General features: G+C 42.5%; 1 long non-coding RNA gene across 2 annotated transcripts in view; it reads left to right on the forward strand.

The window, feature by feature from the left end:
• Positions 1–21,849, forward strand: part of LOC126989844 (uncharacterized) — a 39,667-nt gene extending 17,818 nt beyond the window's left edge. For both annotated transcript variants that reach the window (XR_007743785.1, XR_007743786.1), the window contains 4 exons: positions 8,416–8,518; positions 13,256–13,358; positions 18,897–18,970; positions 20,899–21,849. This is a non-coding gene — a long non-coding RNA (uncharacterized LOC126989844). The remainder of the gene's footprint in view (positions 1–8,415; positions 8,519–13,255; positions 13,359–18,896; positions 18,971–20,898) is intronic.
• Positions 21,850–21,857: the final 8 nt, after the last annotated feature.

The following is a 21,857-nucleotide window of genomic DNA, read 5'->3' on the forward strand; positions in this document are numbered from 1 at the left end:
AGTGTTAATTCGCTTCTCGCACAAGGGGACGAATGTGTTCTGCTGAGTGAGTAAGTGATTTTTAAAAGGCTTAGCCAGGCTTCCTCTACGTTGCCGTCATCTGATAGTTGTATTTCTGTTAGTTTTGTCGGATTTCTACGAAGTTAGCTCTTTTGAAATTGGGCACCTTTACTTTATTTTCAGTCACTGATGATTGAGCTTTAATGTCGACGCGCACTAATTTATGATCGCAAGAACCGAGGTGTTCTCCTACCGTGACACTACTGACAAGGTTATCTTGGGTCGTTATAACAAGGTCGAGTATATTATTTTGTCGAGTTGGCTCAGAAACCATTTGGCTTAGATAATTTTCTTCTAGAAATTCGATCATTCTATGTGACTCGCCTTCTGTACCTGACAGTGTCGCCCAGTCGATATGGGGAGGTTAAAGTCTCCTAATATCAGTGAGTCGTTGTTATTAAGTGACTGCCTTAAGACGCTGTACATTTCAAGGTCGTCATCAGTGATTGCCGGGAGGTCTGTAGGTGACAGATATATTTAAATTGACTTTTGCAATGTTTACTCGCACGCACAAATGTTCAACGTTACTGTTTCCGGTGTTTTGTCGGTGGGTTGCAAATAGCTTTTGACATAAAGGGCGACGCCACCGCCTCTACGGTTTTACGATCTTTGTTGAAGAGTCTGTAGCCATCTATGTTGTATTCGGAACTTAAATCAATATTTGTGGTGTCGATAAATGTTTCGGTTATAGCAATTATGTCAAAATTTTCTGTTAAAGCAAGACATCTCAGTTCATCAAATTTGTTTCTTAGGCTACGCGCATTGAAACTAAGGATTTTAAGTTATCTAGAGGCTTGGTAATACAGGTGGTGGTACTTGCGGGATCACGGTTACGGGTTTGTTGCGATGCAGCGTCTATTTACACGGGCGGGGTGGAGGGACGTGGCCGTGACTCGTTTTTGCTCGGATGACACGCACTGCTTCGTTGAGGAGCCTTCCGAGTCTGGCTGCCCCGATGGGAGAAAGGTGCAATCCGTCCCTGTGGAAAAGTTCATTTTGTCCATAGAAATTGTCCCATGCGTTTAGGAACTCCACGTCAAGCTCCCTGCAAAGAGTCTGTAAGCGGTTGTTTAGGCTGAAGGCCTTACTGAAAAAAGTCGCTCTCCGCCCAAGTCCGTGGTAGAACTCCTGAAATCAAAATGTTAGGGATTTAGTCTTATACTGCTGGATGAGCCTACGGTACTTCTCCAGGAGTTCCTCAGACCGGGTCGTGGTGACGTCGTTCGTACCTGTGTGGATAACAAACAGTGAATCATTAGTAGCCTGGGGGGAGATCTCCTCAAGAGCAGCAGTTATGTCGTCGATCCCAGCACCAGGATAGCAATAGTTCCGTCTTCGACGAGGAACTCTGCCGCAGAACTCAACGACCTGCTGGCGAATCATGGAGTCACCCACCAGGAAGGTGCTCTCCTGCTCGTCCTCCTCCTCCAGAATGGCAAACCTGTTGAAGCAATGAACAGGATAAATCGCTTGTCTGGCTGGTTTGGCTCCTCCATTCACGACGGTGAAGCCATCATGGTCGGTGCCACTAGCATCCTCCGTTGCGTGGTGTTGTCCGCTGGTGTCGACAGTACCGCTGAGGGCAAGGGGCGGTTGGAGAAGGGTTTGGCACCACAGCAACGTTAGCCTGGATGAATTCCTGCAAGGAGGCAACAGTCTTGAAAGCTCTATTATTTTATTCTGACCTGCTTCCATCTTCTCTTCTTGCTCCTGCAGTCTGGTCTCGAGATGCTGCCTGGTGAGAAAGCTCCATTATTTTATTCTGGCCTTCTTCCATCTTCTCTTCCTGCTCCTGCAGTCTTGTCTCGAGATGCTGCCTGGACAGACACAGTCGACAGACAGCAGAACGCCCTGTAAAAAAGTGAGCTGAGAAGCTACCGTTACAAGTACTGCACTTCTTAGGTGCCATCTTAGCTGAAATGAAAGAGATAAAAACACAAAGTGAAGGGGATTAGGAAAGGGGGTGAGGTGTGTGAGAGGTAGTTTAGTAATGGAGGAAAAGTGAGAGAGAGGAGGAGTAGGAAGGGATGTGAGGTGAGTAAAGAGGGGGAAAGAGAGGTGTGTGAGATCAAGGAGGGTTAGGAAATAGGTGAGGTGGGAGAGAGGAGGAGTAGGAAGGGATGTGAGGTGAGTAAAGAGGGGGAAGAGAGGCGTGAGTGAGGTGTGTGAGATCAAGGAGGGTTAGGAAATAGGTGAGGTGGGAGAGAGGCGGTGAGTGAGGTGTGTGAGATCAAGGAGGGTTAGGAAATAGGTGAGGTGGGAGAGAGGAGGAGTAGGAAGGGATGTGAGGTGAGTAAAGAGGGGGAAAGAGAGGCGGTGAGTGAGGTGTGTGAGATCAAGGAGGGTTAGGAAATAGGTGAGGTGGGAGAGAGGAGGAGTAGGAAGGGATGTGAGGTGAGTAAAGAGGGGGCAAGGGAGGCGGTGAGTGAGGTGTGTGAGATCAAGGAGGATTAGGAAATAGGTGAGATGAGTGAGAGGGAGTTTGGGAAAGGAGGTAAGTGGGAGAGAGGAGGAGTAGGAAGGGATGTGAGGTGAGTGAGGTGTGTGAGAACAAGAAAGGTTAAGAAAGAGGCGAGGTAAGGTGGGTGAAGGGATGGGTAAATAGGATGTGAGGTAAGGTGAGTGAGGGGGGGGAGGGCTTAGAAATATGTGGAGGTGAGGGAGGAGTAGGAAGGGCTAATCCTCTAGGGGAGGAGGAGGAGCAAAGGGATGTGAGGTGAGCGAGGGTGGGGGGCTTAGGTGAGGTGAGGGAAGGGGTGTAGGAAGTGTTAATCCTCTAGGGATTTAAAGAGGTGTAGTGAGGAGGAGCAGATTGAATCCTCAGGGAATTCAAGGGTGGGTTGTCGACACACCCAAATCACGCGTGAGACACTCGGGAACACAAAGTCACACTCGGGACACACGAAACACACAGAAACCCAAGCACAAGCACGACTAAACACCCTCAAGTCACTCGTAAAAACACCTGAAATACAACAGCACACTCAAAACACTCTGAAACCCACGAGCACTATAAACAGCCAAATCACATAAAAGCACTGGAAACACAACACACTCAAACGCAGAACACTCGAAAAACAGCCAAATCACGCAGAAACACCGGACACAAAACAGCACACTCAAAACACTGAAACACACAGTACACTTAGAAGCAGACAAATCACGCAAAAACACCGGAAACACAACACACTTGAATCACTCTGAAACCCATAGAACACCCGGAAACAGCCAGATCACACGCAAAAACACCGGAAACACAAATCACAGAGGCAACCACAGGCAGCACTATAAACAGCCAAATCACACGCAAAGCACTGGAGACACAACACACTCAAACGCAGAACACTCGAAAAACAGCCAAATCACACGCAAAAACACCGGAAACAAAACAGCACACTCAAAACACTGAAACACACGCAGTACACTTAGAAGCAGCCAAATCACACGCAAAAACACCGGAAACACAACACACTTGAATCACTCTGAAACCCACGAACACCCGGAAACAGCCAGATCACACGCAAAACACCGGAAACACAAATCACAGAGGCAACCACAGGCAGAAACCACAAGCGAACACACACCAAACACGTGTCGGGAAATCACAGGCAACACACAAGGTCCTGGCGAGAACACACAAACGCCCAAGAGCACGAAAACACAGGGCAAGCAATGTTGTGGAGCGCAGCGGGTGAGGTCACGACCTTCTCTCAGCAGAGGTCGGTGTGAATGAGAGAGAGAGAGAGAGAGAGAGAGAGAGAGAGAGAGAGAGAGAGAGAAGAAAACAGACAACTACCAATAAATTAAAACCACTACAATAAGAAGCCATGTGAAAAAATCCTTGGTGTGCAGAATAAACTATCTTTTGTGGGATGTGTAAAGTATTTCTGGCAGCATTATTTAGCAGACGGATTTCAGTGAGACAATCCTCACATTTATTCTTCACATCCATTGAGCAGCTGCTGATCCACCAGCAGACCAAACTCCACCCTCTCTTGTGGAAGTGGTGGAGTCCATGAGGAAGTTATAGGGTGCAAAGGCAGGTGGGGTTTGCCTTATCAGTGTGGAGATGTCAAAGGACTGTTGCTGTGGCTTCCAAGTAAAGAGGAAGGGTCACAAGGGTACTAGTCCTGGAAATGCACTAAACTCCTACAAAAGCCTTGTCAAATGTGTGTTTCTTAGGTTCATGGCACAGAAGAAGGCTCAAACTACCCCTGGAATTTCCCTCAAAAACTCCTATGATAGCCTTGTCTAACATGTGCCGAGATGTGGGCGTCTTTTTCGCCTGTGTACCCCCAGTGATACCCTAATATAGCCTAGCTATGCCCTAATATACCCCCAATAATACCCCAATGTACTCCCCAGTACGTACACCCTACATCACACAGGTTCAGTACGTTTCCTGGCCAGGAGGAGGTGACGGAATTCTTTGGTAAAGAATTCTTCATTCCAAAAAGTCACTTAATATTTATAGTGTCCAATTTCTTGTGCAGAACATTGAATGAACAAAAATCAGGTGTCTTTTTACCCCAAGGAAACCCCAGTATCACCCCAAGGAAACATTCATCTTGCCCCAATGATCCTGAATTGCCGTCTCTAGCTCAAGGCTCATTAGGGTAACGGACGTCTTTTTTCCCAACTCTGTGCCCGTAGGTTTGAAGGACTCATCTGGGGGCTGAATTATGTCTGCCTGAGAAATGTTTTGCCTGCAGCTTCAAGCAACTATATATACAGATAGACAGATAGATAGATAGATAGATAGAGATAATCTGACACAGTGAATCATCTTATTTTATTTCCTCCTTGAGAGAGAGAAATCAAATAAGTAAAATATTATATTATATATTATTTTATATATTATATTATATATATTATAATATATATTTTATATTATATATATATATATATATATATATATATATATATATATATATATATATATATATATATATATATATATATATATATATATATATATATATATATATATATATATATATATATATATATATATATATATATATATATATATATATATATATATATATATATATATATATATATATATATATATATATATATATATATATATATATATATATATATATATATATATATATATATATATATATATATATATATATATATATATATATATATATATATATATATATATATATATATATATATATATATATATATATACGACGTGAGCTAAATAATTTGAAGGTTGTCTTCAGTACTGAAGACAACACATGACATTTGCAGTTGCATTTTCTAAACAAATGAATGTATAATTGTAATTCAGGTACTACTACGTTATTTTACCGTGTTTTACATCACAACGTTTAGGAGGGAACATTATAACATAAACAATAAATACACGTTATCTTCAAATGTAGGAAACATTCTGAGAGCGGCGACATCACTTCATATCGCTACTGTACATCTGCAACATGTTGTCTTCATTTACAAAAATAAGATGACAATTTAAAAGTGTATAAGATTAGGAGTAAAGAAATTATACATGTGAAGAACATTGAAAGGTAAATAAGAAATAATAAAAAGCATAAAAAGATACAGAATGAAGATTAAGATTTGTTCAATGCATAACAATTTTAACAAACACTGAGTTGAGTCTGAAAACTTGCTTCACTGCTGGATGGTTTATTTTTCATGTTTTTATATATTTTTTTCTTACAGTAAAGGACATCGCTCAAGGTCAAAAAGAAAGAAAAAACAGACTTTTCTTCCTTTATATGTACAAGAAGTTCTTTCATAAACAAAATTCTCATATTCAGAGGATTAGGGAGAGGGTTAGCGGTCTCCCTGATACTTGTGACAGGTATACAGGGGCCCACAGACATGCTCCCTTCCTCCAGACATGTGGACACAGGGAAATGGTTCTCAGGTCTATGTTTTTAACTGTATCGGGCTCCCAATACAACCCAGCATCACTCTGTACCTCTGTCTTCTTAAATGTGTGTGTCTCCCATTACTACAACCATTTCCCAAGGCCACAGGGAAGACTGACTAGGTTTGTTTCCATGGGTGACTTTTCCATTGAAGGTGCAAAAGCCATGTATCATCACAAAAATACTACGTGAAAAGCCTAGCAAATTCTATAAGAGACTTGTCATCTCCCATTATGACTATTTTCCAAAGCCACACTGACTAGGTTTGTTTCCATGGGTGTTTCTTCAGATGAAGGTGTGCAGAAGCCATGTATCACCACCATCACAAAACACTCCTTCAAAAGCCTGGCCAGTATATCTTTGCCTACCTACAATTTTCCGCTTCACAATATTTCACTTTGTATAATTTCTGCCTCCTCCTCCTTGTCCTGCCCTGCCCTTCCAATCTCTCTCTCTCTCTCTCTCTCTCTCTCTCTCTCTCTCTCTCTCTCTCTCTCTCTCTCTCTCTCTCTCTCTCTCTCTCTCTCTCTCTCTCTCTCTCTCTCTCTCTCTCTCTCTCTCTCTCTCTCTCTCTCTCTCTCTCTCTCACAACCATCATAAATACCTCAATCGTCACAGGCATTTTTCCTGCCTCCTGGAAAAATGCTGTTGTCACCCCACTATATAAAAACGGTAACCCAGACGAAATAGGAAATTATCGTCCCATCTCTCTACTTCCAATTTTTTCAAAAATATTAGAAAAGGTAGTTGCCAATCAATTAATGTCATTCCTGGAACGTAACAAACTTCTCTCTCCAACCCAACACGGCTTTAGACCAAAACTCTCTACAGAGACAGCGCTGCAAGTCATTACCAATAAAATTTATGATAATATAGATAACAAACAAATATCACTTTTAACACTCTGCGACCTTTCTAAAGCCTTCGACAGTGTCAGCCACACCATCTTACTCCGAAAACTTCAACAGATTAATGTTGACACCTACTGGTTTGATAATTACCTCGATGACAGGTCACAGTCAGTCCGCATCAAAGACATCGTCTCATCCAAGAAATCAGTAGCCTTTGGAGTCCCCCAAGGCTCAATACTAGGCCCAACATTATTCAATATCCATGTAAATGACATATCTACCTATATCAATAACTGCCTTCTAGTACAATACGCTGACGACACACAGTTCCTCCACAGCGGTAATATCAACGAAATAAATACTTTAATTAATAAAACTGAGATCACTTTGAAACAAATAAGAACCTATTTTCTACAGAACGGCCTTCAGCTAAACATCAGTAAGACACAATGTATCTTCCTAGGCACACGCCAACTCCTGGCACACATACCTAATAACACCACCATCAGATGTGCCGATGGCGTTATACAGCCCCTCCTCCATGTTAAGAACCTTGGCTTTCATCTGGATTCACACATGACCTTCGACAGACACATAAATGAAATGACTAGGAAAACAATGGGAACCTTAAATTTCATTAACAGACACAAAGATCTCTTCAACAAAGAAACACGCTTAATGGTTATCCAGACTTTGGTATTAAGCATCATAAAATACGGCATCACAATATGGGGGACAACAAACTCAACTTTAATAAACAAAGTGCAAAAACTACAAAACTTCGCGATAAAAGTGGCAGATGGGAAAGCCAGGAAATACGATCATGTCACTCCATTATTTAAAGATTTACAATGGCTCAAAATCAAAGACCTAATCACCTTTAACCTCATCACAAAAGTGTTTAAGCAGAAAATAAAGGATTACCCAGACCACATCCTCTCTCTCCCAACTGTTAACTATATGACTGACTCAACAACAAGACAACAAAACAATCTCTACGTCCCGAGAACCAACACCGACACAGGTGCAAGAGCCTTTCATGTATTAGGTCCTAAATTATGGAACCAACTACCGAATGAAATAAAAGACTCATAATCTGACCACATTAAAATCAATTCTTAAAAAGAAGCTGTTGACCTCTGCATGAATGTATTATCTACTTTACTGCCTTCTGTATATTCTATCATGTATATTTAGATGTATAATACACCATGTATATTTATATGTATAACCTACCATGTATATTTAGATGTTTAGAATAACCACTTTTTAGTGGAAAATAAAGTTTATTATTATTATTATTATTACTCTCTCTCTCTCTCTCTCTCTCTCTCTCTCTCTCTCTCTCTCTCTCTCTCTCTCTCTCACAGAAATAAAAGAGTAAAATAAACTGAATTAAAATCAAAATCCTTCTTGTGTCGCTTGTGCTTCCCAACAAACACACACACACACACTAAAATACATATATAAAATAAATCCATAAAGGTGTTTATCTTATTTTTCTTCTTTCAATATAATTTTTTTCTCCTTTTTTATTTGCTATTTTTTTTCTTTTCATGAATTTATTGCTATCTCTATTGTTTACACAGGAAGAAGAAGAAGAAGAAGAAGAAAAAGAAGAGGACACACAGAGAGAGAAGAGGAGGAAGAAGAAGAGGAAGGATTTGTAATATGGCAGACATCAAACCAATGGTGAGTGTTAAATATTTTGTTTTCCTTCTTTCCTTCCCTCCTTCCTTCCTTCCTTCCCTCCTTCCTTCCTTGCTTCCTCCTTCCTTCCTTGCTGGTTAAGTATGATGGATATATGCTTATAAGTATGATTATTAATGGTGAGTGATGTAGGCACTTATGGCACTTGGAGTTGGTCTGACAACAGTTCCTTCTTAATTTTGTTAAGCATATAGGCAATTAGGTGCCGTACAGTACTGTTTTATTTTCTCCTCCTCGGTCAGGCCGCCGCTATCCTAGGTCAAAGGTCAGGAGTCTTGGGGCGTGTGTAACCTTATAGGAGGGAGTGACGTGTGCTCATAAAACGGTGACGTCTCCTTAATTAATGTGTTTCAACTTTCACACAAAATCTGGAACTCCGTCGTAAGTCAAGGATCCCTCCCTGTACCTGAAGTGTTCGGGGCAGACACCTGAAGGCTTGGTTCCTCTCCAAGCCACGCCTCTTCTTACATCTATTTCCCATGATGTGGTGATGTTAGGCGCACGTATGACACCCCAATGTGCCACCAATGTACGCAAACCTGTCCAATGTACGTCAGGTGTCACTCTTCCCCAAGGGACGCCGCCAGTATCACCCCAGAGAAACATTCAACTTTTTGCCCTCAATGATCCTGGCTTGCCAACTGTACCCCAAGGTTCATGAGGTTAAAATGATATCTTTTTACCCATTCTGTACCCATAGGCATGCGTCTGGGGTGATGAATTCTGTCTGTCTGAAAGATGTTTTGCCTGTAAACTCAAACACGTGTATATACAGATAGATAGATAGGTATATATAAGATTAGGTAAGGTTCACCCCTGAAGGACGGCCTGGAGGGGGAGTTTCTGCTTGTGTGCCCGCTGATAAAATTGTCTAAAAAGGTGTTCTTCGTCGGTGCCCTGTGTGGCAATTGGAGCTCAAAACACAATAGTTCATAGTGCCTGTACACCGCCAATCTTTTATTTACATGGTGAAAGTAACTACAAGTAACTCAGTTGCTGCTCACCAGAGATATCATGTTCAGAAGTAGTACAAATTTTTGCGGGAAATCAAATGACGGTAATTCCTGCACCCCACCTTTCTGCCTTTGTCTGCCTGAGCAGGAATTACCCTCAGCCTTCCTTTAAGGGTTAACTTAGGTATAATTATGTCATGCCCCGAGAGCTTCATTTCTATTTCCCCTATTTCCCAACACGTCCTCTGCGTGTATCGAAACACACGAGAAATTAATCAAGTTCAGGGTATTCGCCGGCTGCCTGGGATTGAACCTGCGACCAGCGTGACGGGAGAGCCACTCCTTACTGAGTCGGCCAAAGAGGTGCCTCCCTAGCTAAGTGGGTTATGGGAGGCTCGTTCATCAGGCATAGTCGCCACACTGTATATACAGTACTGTATATACAGTATATATGTATATATATATATATATATATATATATATATATATATATATATATATATATATATATATATATATATATATATATATATATATTTCCAAGTGGCTGCCACTGATTCACGCCCAGTCAGTCAGTCAGTCAGTCAGTCAGTGAAAACAAATGAGCAATGGACAGCAACAAGTGCTGACAACAATGTGTGGAAGGGAATGCACCGGCACACCTTTTACCTGTGTTAGTTTACCCAGTTAGCGTATCAACCCAGAGGGTCAGAAATCCACGGGGACCGACCCAGAATAGTTTTATGCATCAATCCAGGACGTTAATGTAATGGAAAATAGCCAAGTGTTCGTGAGTGTCAGTACTGACACAGCTTATGGGGTCGAGGGGAGATGGCCCCCAGCTAGGTAGGTTAAGTTAGGTTTTGCTTGGTTACTGTAAATTTATTGGGCATTCAGCAGTGTGGGGTGCAGAAATATGCAGCGAGGGACGGGGCGGCGTGCGTGGTCCAATCCGCCGTCCAGTGTTGTGAGAAATACTCCTGGCAAAAATAAGTGGCTCTGGTGTCCACCATGCAGGGGGAATACACGGCAGGAAAACATTACTTTGCCTGGTGTTGTTCTAGTTTGTCCACTTGTGATCTTTGTGAGCGCTGAGTGAAATGTAGAAACAGTGGGAAAGTTGAACTATGAGTTATTTTGCAATGCAGCTGCGGGCTGCTGTGGGTATACAACAGGCAGCCTCGGTGCCCTGCAGTCCATCGCCAGCTGTGCTGAGCTGCTATGTAGATAACGTGCACACAACATACTCAATAAGAAAACTATATACCGATGTTTATTAGGTTCGTCGGTAATATATATATTTTTTTTTCCGCTGCTTATAATGGACTTTTGGCGTTAGCGGACTAAGCTTCCCCCCAAGTTAGTTTGTTATATGGAGGGTTTACTGTATGTGTGCGATACAAAAACTGTAAGGCATTGCTGCTCATATATAACTTTTCCCATAAGAATATGTATTCCTACTACACAAACTCATTTGTCGCCCACATAGTCACACAGTAGTAGCCGTGCTTATTGTATATATGAAGGCTAGGTAAGGGAAGCTAAGGTTGTTAGGTAAAATGAATATATATAAATAGAGAGAGAGAGAGAGAGAGAGAGAGAGAGAGAGAGAGAGAGAGAGAGAGAGAAAAAATGAACCCCAAAAAGATGTATGTGAAGGTTGGGTTACAGTGAAATCAAATTGTGGAGTCCGTTCTGGCGTTGGCTCCCGTGAGTCCATTTCTCCCCTCTGCTCTGCCACACAGTCCCAACACCTATTTTTTCCTCTCATTTGTTACCTACAGCTTACATATGAGAGGAAGAGATAGGTGTTGGGACTGTGTGGCAGAGCAGAGGGGAGGAAAGGACCCGCGGGAGCCTACGCCAGACCGGCCTCGACATATTTGGAAGACTTGAGGTAAGGTTGAGTTAGGTGTAAAGAAAATGCTCCAAGTCTTCCATCAGTCCTAAATGATCCAAGTGAACTGAGTCATGGATCTAGGTTTTATAATATAACACTAAACACATAAATAAAAATAGATGTATATGAAGGTTGGGTTAGGTAAGGTTGAGTTAGGTATAAAGAAAATGCCCCAAGTCTTCCATCAGTCCTAAATGATCCAAGTGAACTGAGTCATGGATCTAGGTTTTATAATATAACACTAAACACATAAATAAAAATAGATGTATATGAAGGTTGGGTTAGGTAAGTTTGAGTTAGGTATAAAGAAAATGCCCCTATTTACAAGTCTTCCATCAGTCCTAAATGATCCAAGTGAGCTGAGTCATGGATCTTATAGTATAACACTAAACACACAATACCTGCTACTGAAATAAACAAAAAATAGAATGGAATAGACATAGAAAGGACAGTTTGGGCACAGCGATTCTTAAGGTGTGTGTTACAGCGCTGGCAACCTGCTGCGTCAGATTGCACGGATAATTTATGGTAGTGGCCTCTGCGCAGGAAACACTCGTCGGGCTCAGTAATAAATAACAACATATAACAATAGCAAATAGTCACACCACGGTTTACCAGCATAATTTGTAATGTTATTTTGCTTACAAACAACAAAGCCAGATTGTCGTACACGGCTTCTCATATTTACCAATTTTCAACCCCAAAAACATCTGGACCCAATAACTACATTAATTTACAGTTCTCAATAAAATAATTAATTCCTGCTGTTTCTTGTCCATAGTTAAGCATCAGAAACCAGTAAATAGGGTCCTCTGAGTACGACAATCTGGCAAGCTGGCTCACAAACCCCAAAAACTCACAAACCAAAATGAATGCACACTGTACTGCTCAAAACACCAAGAACACACACTACAGCACAGGCGTAAGTGTTCAGGAGGGCTTGAGTGCCACCTCTGTGAGTGTACAATGCTGACCGAGACCCCATCCACATTGTTTTATGCTCTGAGCACGCTCATCTTGCAGCGAACAAAAGGCTGCCGCCTTCAATTTGTACAAGCAGGATGCTGCTCCTACACCACTTGTATTTAAATCATTAATTACTCACTTATTTTTAAATGATCTTTTGGCATCAAAGAATGTAAACTAAGTTTTTATAAAAGGTCATTTTAGACTTAAATGGAGGAAGTAATGTATGCCCTGTAACTTACGTGTGTGATGAATTACTTAAAAGTTCTCTGGCATCCCTACTGCTGAGACGTTAAATGGATTAGTTTTGTTAAAATGGTCATCATGAATCTTGGAATTAGTTTAATTTATTTATTACATTTTTCTTGATTTTCCCTCTCATGGTACTTTTTCAAAGCAATTACTGAACTTACTTCAAAGTTTAATAAATTAATTTGCTTTAGCCAGAATTTTAAAAAATCAATAATTATATAAGGAAATTGTACAATCCCAAAACTTTCCAATATTTTATTTGCTGGGTAACTTTTCTAAAGTAAATAATCATCAAATATCAATACGGATACAATGACAAAGAGCCACCTTGATAGTAGTGGCCATAGAGTGGCATTTTGAAAATAGAGTTTCTATCCAAGGTTACCGTAAGCTCCTACATGTATGGCATGTCATAAACTGCCTACAATTTTATTAGTGGTACAGTGTTGCTGTGTTGAGTGGGGATATCCCCTTCCAAGGTGCAAAACTTTATATTTTTTCTTCTGTGAACTGTAGCAGCCACTTTTTGTTTCACTCCTGCAGCTTGGTGATGTATTCTTGTAGGAAATCAGCAGTCATGGGGTTATGAACACCCAAATTCTTTATTTTTTCGGAGGCAAAATCACTCCCAAGCTTCCCTTTCCGTAGGAGCTGACCAGCCGCCCCAGAGAGCCCAGCGACCACACCCTGCAAGACAGCCTGCTCATCCTGGGACACACACAGCCTCACCGTTCAGGCAGGAGACTGACGGGTAGGTCACTCCTGGAGAGAGAGAGAGAGAGAGAGAGAGAGAAATAGTGAAGATGTGTAACAATTGGCTTTTGAAATAATGCATAATTCCCTTCCCTTCCCTTCCCTTCCTTTCCCACCTCTTCCCTTCCCATCATTTCCCTTCCCATCCCTTCCCCTCCCTTCCTTTCCCTCCCCATCCTTTCCCTTCCCATCCCTTCCCTTCCCTTCCCTTCCTTTCCCTCCCCATCCCTTACTATCCTTTCCCTTCCCATCCCTTCCCTTCCCTTCCCTTCCCTTCCTTTCCCTCCCCATCCTTTCCCTTCCCATCCCTTCCCTTCCCTTCCCTTCCCATCCCTTCCTTCCTTCCCATCCCTTCCTTCCTTCCTTCCTTCCCATCCCTTCCCTTCCCTTCCTTCCCATCCTTCCCCTCCATCCCTTCCCTTCCCTTCCTTCCTTTCCCGTCCCTTCCCATCCCCTATCATCCCTTCCCATCCTTTCCCTTCCATCCCTTCCCTTCCCTTCCTTTCCATCCCCCTCCCTTCCCATCCTTTCCCTTCCCTTCCCTTCCCTTCCCTTACCATCCTTTCCCTTCCCATCCCTTCCCTTCCTTTCCCTTCCCATCCTTTCCCTTCCCTTCGACCCTTACCGACGAAGATTGTTTATCACCTCAACCGCCGGAGGTTAGAAGGGCCGAAAAGATGTTAAGTGGCGTGCTCATCGTTGAAAGTGACATTTTACGCACAATTGAAAAGATTAAAGTAAGCAAAGCTCCTGGTCCAGACAAAATTACCCCTAGGGTCTTAAAAGAAATCAAACATCAAATTTGTAAACCGCTCTCCATCATATTCAATAAATCTTTAACAGCTGGAAAAGTTCCGTCGGATTGGAAACTTGCAAATGTCACACCAATTTTCAAAAAGGGGGACAAGTCTCATCCAGGAAACTATCGACCAATTAGCCTGACATCTATTGTTTGTAAGTTAATGGAGAGTATCATTCGCGACAATATGGTGAAATTCTTCGAAGAAAATAGTATAATAAATAATTCGCAACATGGCTTCCGTAGTAAACGTTCGTGTTTGACTAACTAACTTGATTTTTTTCACTATATTTTTGAGGTGTTCGATGAAGGCAGATCAGTAGATATCATATATCTGGATTTTCAAAAGGCATTTGATAAGGTCCCCCACCAACGATTGCTCAGCAAACTACTGGCGCAGTATCTCGGGTAACATTCACAATTGGCTTATGGACTGGCTCTCTGAGCGGAAACAGAGAGTAGTTCTAAACGGTGTTACATCTAACTGGCTCGATGTCAAAAGCGGCGTACCTCAAGGATCAGTGCTTGGCCCCATGCTCTTCTTAATTTATGTTAATGATATCAATGATGGGCTCACTTGCAAAGTATAAAAATTTGCTGATGACACAAAAATTGCTAGTAAAGTAACTGCGACACTCGACGAAGAAGCTTTACAATCAGATCTAGATCGACTTGCACGTTGGGCCAATCAATGGCAAATGAAATTTAACGTTGACAAATGTAAAGTGTTGCACATCGGAAAAAATAACAATCGCGTTCGGTACGTAATGAATGGCCTACAACTTTCTGCAGTAAGTAAAGAAAAGGATCTTGGAATCACTATATAAAGCGATTTAAAGCCCGGTCAGCATTGTTCAGAGGTAGTTAAAACTGCAAACAAATTGGTTGGCTTCATTGGACGAGTCTTTAATAATAAATCGGAAAAAGTAATATTAAAACTGTATAATTCGTTGGTACGACCCCGTCTAGAGTACTGTGTACAGTTTTGGTCTCCGTACTACAGAAAAGACATAGAAAAGATGGAACGGGTCCATCGAAGAGTAACAAAGATGATTCCTAGGTTGAGAAATTTGTCATATGAACAAAGACTTAAAGAAGTAAATTTATTCAGCCTATCAAAACGAAGAATGCGAGGCGATCTAATAGAAGTGTTTAAAACGTTTAAAGGATTCAGTGATATTAATGCGGAAGATTACTTTGCAATTGATCGATCAAATAGAACAAGAAGAAATCACAATTTGAAGATAAGTGGTAAAAGATTCTCGTCGCACGAAGCTAAACACTTCTTCTTCAATCGAGTTGTTAATGTTGGAACTCTCTACCTTGTGATGTCGTTGATAGTACAACAGTTACGGCCTTCAAGAATAGATTAGACAAGTGTTTTGAATCCAACCAGCAACTAAGATATTACTCATTGTCGTAATAACGTTAAGTTCTTTGGAATACTGGTGTCCTTGTCCGCCTTTATCACCCGGTTAGTGGTAGCAGTAATGGTAGTTCTTTCCTCTTTCCTACATAAATTCCATGCAGTTTTTCCATGCTGCATGGTTCTTTTTCCTTTCCTGCCAGCTTTGGCTGGAGGGATGGGGGGGTGCGGAGGAGCCTTCGCCTTTGCTGTCCTTCATCTTCCACCTTTGATTAGATAGTTAGTGTAGCTTGTCACAAACAACCTCGTAAGGACCAGCAGGTCTGCTGTTGTTTGTTCTTTCTTTGTGTTCTTTGTGTTCCTTTGTGTTCCTTCCCATCCCATCCCATCCTTTCCCTTCCTATCCCTTCCCTGCCCATCCCTTCCCATCCCTTCCCTTCCCTTCCTTCCCCTCCTTCCCTTCCCTTCCCATCCCTTCCTTCCTTTCCTCCCCTCCTTCCCATCCTTTGCCTTACCTTCCCATCCCTTCCCTTCCCATCCCATCCCATCCCTTCCCATCCCATCCTTTTCCTTCCCATCCCTTCCTTCCCATCCCTTTCCTTCCTTCCTTTCCTTCCCATCCCTTCCCTTCCCTTCCCTTCCCATCCCTTCCTTTCTCTTCCCATTCCTTCCCTTCCCATCCCATACCTTTCCTTCCCTTCACTTCCCATCCCATCCCATCCCAACCCTTCACTTCCTTTCCTCCTTTCCCTTCCATCCTTTCCTTCCTTCCTTCCTTCCCATCCCATCCTTTCCCTTCCTTCCCTTTCCTTCCCATCCCTTCCTGCCCATCCCTTCCTTCCCATCCCATCCTTTCTCTTCCAATTCCTTCCCTTCCCATCCTTTCCTTCCCTTCCCATCCCTTCCCATCCCATCCTTCATTTCCTTCCCTAACCTCTCTTCCTTCAAAACCTTCCCATCCCTTCCTTCACTTTCCTTCTCTTCCCTTCCCTTCCTATCCCTTCCCTTCCATTCCCTCTCCAACCCTTCCCATCCCTTCTCTTCCCATCCTTCTCCTCCCATCCCTCCTCCCTCCCTCCCATCCCTTCTCTTCCCTTCCCATCTCTTCTCATCCCATCCCTTTCCAATCCTTCCCATCCCTTCCCTTCTCTGACACCCAGCATGGCTTCAGAAACAAGCGCTCTTGCCTAACGAATTTATTAGACTTCTTCCAAGGTATATATAAGAACTGGGATGCCCACATCCCCAGTGATGTTATATACCTGGACTTTCAGAAAGCCTTCGACAAGGTACCGCACGAGCGACTCCTTAAGAAACTGCACTCGGCGGGCATCGGAGCCAATCTGATCGCGTGGATAAGAGATTGGCTCACCGACAGAAAACAACGAGTACTACTCAACGGACAGCCTTCCGATTGGCTTCCAGTCACTAGTGGAGTGCCTCAAGGGTCAGTGCTGGGACCCATCCTCTTTATCATGTATATCAAAGACCTAGAATCAGGACTGAAATCCACAATATCGAAATTTGCTGACGACACCAAGGTGGGTGGAGATGCCCTCACAAAGACCGACTGCGAAATCATTCAGAAAGACCTCAATCACTTTATATAATTGTCGGAAAAATGTCAAATGTCTTCTAATGTTGACAAATGCAAAGTCATGCACATTGGATCCAGAAATAGTAACCACATACATCATGAATGGGAGACCTCTGCAAGCGATGCAGGAGGAAAAGGATCTTGGAGTCACTATCAGCAGTGACCTGAAACACGCGAATCACTGTAAAAAAGCATACAACAAAGCCAACACTATGCTCGGGTTCATAGCCAGGAACTTCGAGTGTAAAACACCAGACGTGATGCTATCCTTGTATAATTCCATGGTAAGACCGCACTTCGAGTATGCAGTACAGTTCTGGTCTCCTAATTACAGAAAGGACATTGCTTTGCTGGAAAGGATTCAACGACGTGCCACAAAGATGATTCCAACCTTAAGGGCTCACCCGTACGAGGAACGACTCAAGCGACTCAATCTCTTTACATTGGAGAAAAGACGCCTACGAGGGGATATGATTCAAGTCTTCAAGTACCTGAAAAAGTTCAATAACATCGATTACTCCAAATTCCTTGAACTGCAAACCAACCTAAGAACTAGAAATAACGGCTTACCCATTCAGTCGAGTCGATGTAACACAGACATTGGAAGGAGTTTCTTTTCAAACCGAGTCATCCGCCACTGGAACAATCTTCCCTCAGAAGAAGTAAATGCGAATACCATCAACTCCTTCAAATATAGAATCGACCGTCACTTCGCTGCGTCGGGAATAAACTGAATATTGAGGTGTTGTCATCTGCTCCTCAATATTGAGGTGCTTTCATCTGCTCCTCAATATTGAGGTGCTTTCATCTGCTCCTCAATATTGAGGTGCTTTCATCTGCTCCTCAATATTGAGGTGCTTTCATCTGCTCCTCAATATTGAGGTGCTTTCATCTGCTCCTCAATATTGAGGTGCTTTCATCTGCTCCTCAATATCGAGGTGCTTTCATCTGCTCCCCAGGCCCCAAGTGGCTGTCGAGCAGATTAAATCACCCAAGCGGGTGACCTCGTAATGAGCCAATATGCTTTATGTTGCCTGCACTTCCATATGTCCATGTTTCCTTTTCTCTCCCTTTTTCTTCCACTACTTTCTCTCCCTTCATTCCCTCTCTCTTATCTCCCTCCTCCTCCTCCTCCTCCTCCTCCTCCTCCTCCCTCTTTCTTCCTGTCTTTCCCAGTTCCTGTTATTTATTCCCTAATGTTTCTTTCTCTCCCTTCTCGTTCTTCCCTTCTCCCTTTCCTTCTTTCTCTCCCTTCCTTTCCCTCACGCTCCCTTTCTCTCCCCTCTTTCTGTTTCCTCCCTTCTTTCCCTTTCTTTCTCTCTTCCCTCACCTCTATAGTCATTTTCTCTGTCCCTCCCTCCCTCCCTCCCTCCCCATTCTACTGGTTTTTGGGAACTTAAAATACAGTTTGATAGGTATTACATTATCAATAGCATCATCTTGTTGCAGAAAAAAACTAGTACACTTTTTTGGGGAAATAATAGACATTTTCTCTTCCTATTATTCAGCCCTCACTATGATGCCCTTAAGGCGTTCAAGTCCTAGGCAGGAGGAAATAGCCAAGGCCTCCCAGCTGTTGATAAGTGTGCTGGGATATGTTAACAGAGTGAGGGTAACATGGCAGGGAAGGACTTAGCCATGTTACAGCAGGGCTCAGGCTCAGGGTTTTAATGGTGCTGTTTTGACGTTAGGATGTGAACTGAATGTACTATTGTTATGGCACCAAGGATCAATGTTTACACAGTCCATTAATTCCTAACCTGATTTGTTGCAGGACGAGAACAACAACAACAACAACAACAACAACAAGAGGAGGAGGGGGAGGAGGGTGGTACACAGGAGTGACTGGTGAGTGTTCATTTATCATTAATTTCCTTGTTCCTTCTTGTGTTCAGTTTATTCCTACAATAGTTTCTTTTGTGATAAATTCCTTGCCTTCTTTTTTTCCCCATGTACACCTCCGTCTTCTTCCTATCACATTACACGCTCCATTTTTTTTTCCATGTACAGCTCCGTCTTCTTCCTGTTACTTTCCACACTCCTCCGTCTGTCCCCCTCGTCTGGTATTGTTTCATTGAACATTCCTTTTGTTTGTAGTGTGTGTGTGTGTGTGTGTGTGTGTGTGTGTGTGTGAGGTGGTGTGGCGTGGTGTGGGTCAGGTCACCTCCCCTAAGGGACAGGCAGGCCACACCAAGCACTGGCTCAGGAAATACAGGTAAACTCACTCCACACTTACCAGAACAGTACAACACACAAACAAAAGATTATTCTCACTATATAATTATTATAGTCCGTTTCATTCCCAGACCAGCACAGCTCACCTGAAAAAATAGCCATATACTTTCAATTCTAGCAAACACCTTAACCACTCAGAAAAAGCAGAGAAAAAGTAATTATGGTCTTAGGAACGTTACATAGTGCCATTGTCTCTTATTATGATGGAAAGAGGAATGAAATGTGAAGAGATCCAAGGTGTTTCTGTGTTGAAGGCACAGGCTGCCTGGCCCACTCCTCTTAAAAACACGCTTGCCATTTTCTGGAATGATGGAGTTGGCTTCTCTTACTCTCAAAGTTAAATTTCAAGTTAAAAACACAATTTATAAGCATTTAAATGTAAATCTGATTGTATCGTTTGCGTTTACTACACCTCTGAGGCCATATGACCGTTTCCCAACGCCACAGAGTAGATGAACTGGGTTTTGATGGGTGGTTCTCCATTTCTTGGCACCGAGGTCGTGTAAAACTATCACCACCATCACAAGACAGTTCATGGTCCATATTTATAAGCGTCTCTAGCTCCTATATAACTATTTTCAAGGCCACAGAATAGATTATCCAGATTTTCATGTGTAACTCTCCATTTCTTGGCACCGAGGCTGTGTAAAACCATCACCACCATCACAAAACAGTCCCGGCAAGTTCTAGGAGAGGCTTTTCAAACATCCATATTATAACTGTTAAAAATACCTTAAATTCACTGAGAAATAATGCATACCAAAGACCAGGTTATAAATGTTTGTACCCTTTTTTTATTCCATGCCCAGAGGCAGGAGACTGTCAGTAGCAGGAGGGAGGGAGTTGACGACACAAAGAGCCTTGTGTGCGTGTGTGTGTGTGTGTGTGTGTGTGTGTGTGTGTGTGTGTGTGTGTGTGTGTGTGTGTGTGTTTACCTAGTTGTGAAATACAGGAAAAGAGCCATACTAAGCTCATGTGCGGGTTGGTCACAGCTAGAGAGAGAGAGAGAGAGAGAGAGAGAGAGAGAGAGACAAAAAAATCCAAAGAATGAAAGAATATAACAAAAGAGAGAGAGAGAGAGAGAGAGAGAGAGAGAGAGAGAGAGAGAGAGAGAGAGAGAGAGAGAGAGAGAGAGAGAAAACAGAGAATAAAAGAATATAAGAGAGAGAGAGAGAGAGAGAGAGAGAGAGAGAGAGAGAGAGAGAGAGAGAGAGAGAGAGAGAGAGATTAAAAAAAAAATAAAAAAATATAAAAATAGAGAGAGAGAGAGAGAGAGAGAGAGAGAGAGAGAGAGAGAGAGAGAGAGAGAGAGAGAGAAGGAGAGAGATTACATTACAGCCTAGTACTCCTGCAGTAAGCGGTGCCTGGCGTTACCTGAATTTCCTGTTGTCCCTCTGCCTCCACCTCCTCCTCTCTCACTCCAGCTGCCAACCCTCACTCACTCACTCACTCCGCCAGTTGAGTCTTCTGTACCCCCACTTGTTTTCCCGGCCTGAGAATACCCCGCCAGGACTCCTTGTAATCACTGTCATGGTTTGCAGGTGGGTGTTTGGTGACCCAGGGCGTTGAGGGAAGCCAGACGCTCTCCTATAGGGCTTCAGGCAGATACAACTCCCTCATCACCTGCTTCACTCCAGCCCAGACTTTGCCACTCACACCCAACAGCTTCATCTTAAGGTGGGACTGGTTAGGTTACGTTAAGTTTAGGGTATCTTAAAACACAGGATAGGCGGGAACTTAGGGTATGAATTCATAAAGAATGACCTCACTTTGTTGTATAGAAAGTCTCATTAGTAAGGAAGCATAGATGAGTTTTCTGAGTCAAGACCTGTAGTAACTGTTTGGGGTTTTGTTAGGCTATGTTGGGTTAAGTTTAGGGTATCTTCAGACACATGATAGCCAGCACCTTATGGTATAAATCAACAAGAGTCAAGGTCTTTAGTGTTTGTTTTGGTTTTGTTAGGTTATGTTAAGTTAAGTTTAGGGTATCCTCAAACACAGGATAGCTATCACCTTATAGTATAATTCAATGAAGAATGACCTCATTTCGTTGTATAGAAAGCCTCATTAGTAAGGAAGCATATATGAATTCTCTGAGTCAAGACCTATAGTAACTGTTTGGGGTTTTGTTAGGTTAAGTTAAGGGTATACCTTCAAACACATGACAGCCAGCACCTTATGGTATAAATCAACAAAGAATGACCTCACTTTCTCCTATCCAAATCCTATGCATGTTTAGTAAGGCACCAACTTCTACTGATACAAATTAATTTATTGACATCTTTATTCTTTAATGTGTGTGTCTCAGAACACTGAAGGTAAATCTCAACGTCAATCATAACAAAATCCCTTATGCAAGATTTAAGCAGCATTTTCACTCTTTCATCCCTATACTGTCCAAATCCCTTGTGCAAGATTTAAGCAGCATTTTCACTCTTTCATCCCTATACTGTCCAAATCCCTTGTGCAAGATTTAAGCAGCATTTTCACTCTTTCATCC

This window comes from Eriocheir sinensis, unplaced genomic scaffold (assembly GCF_024679095.1).
Source record: "Eriocheir sinensis breed Jianghai 21 unplaced genomic scaffold, ASM2467909v1 Scaffold1331, whole genome shotgun sequence".
In the NCBI taxonomy this organism is placed as follows: Eukaryota; Metazoa; Arthropoda; class Malacostraca; order Decapoda; family Varunidae; genus Eriocheir; species Eriocheir sinensis.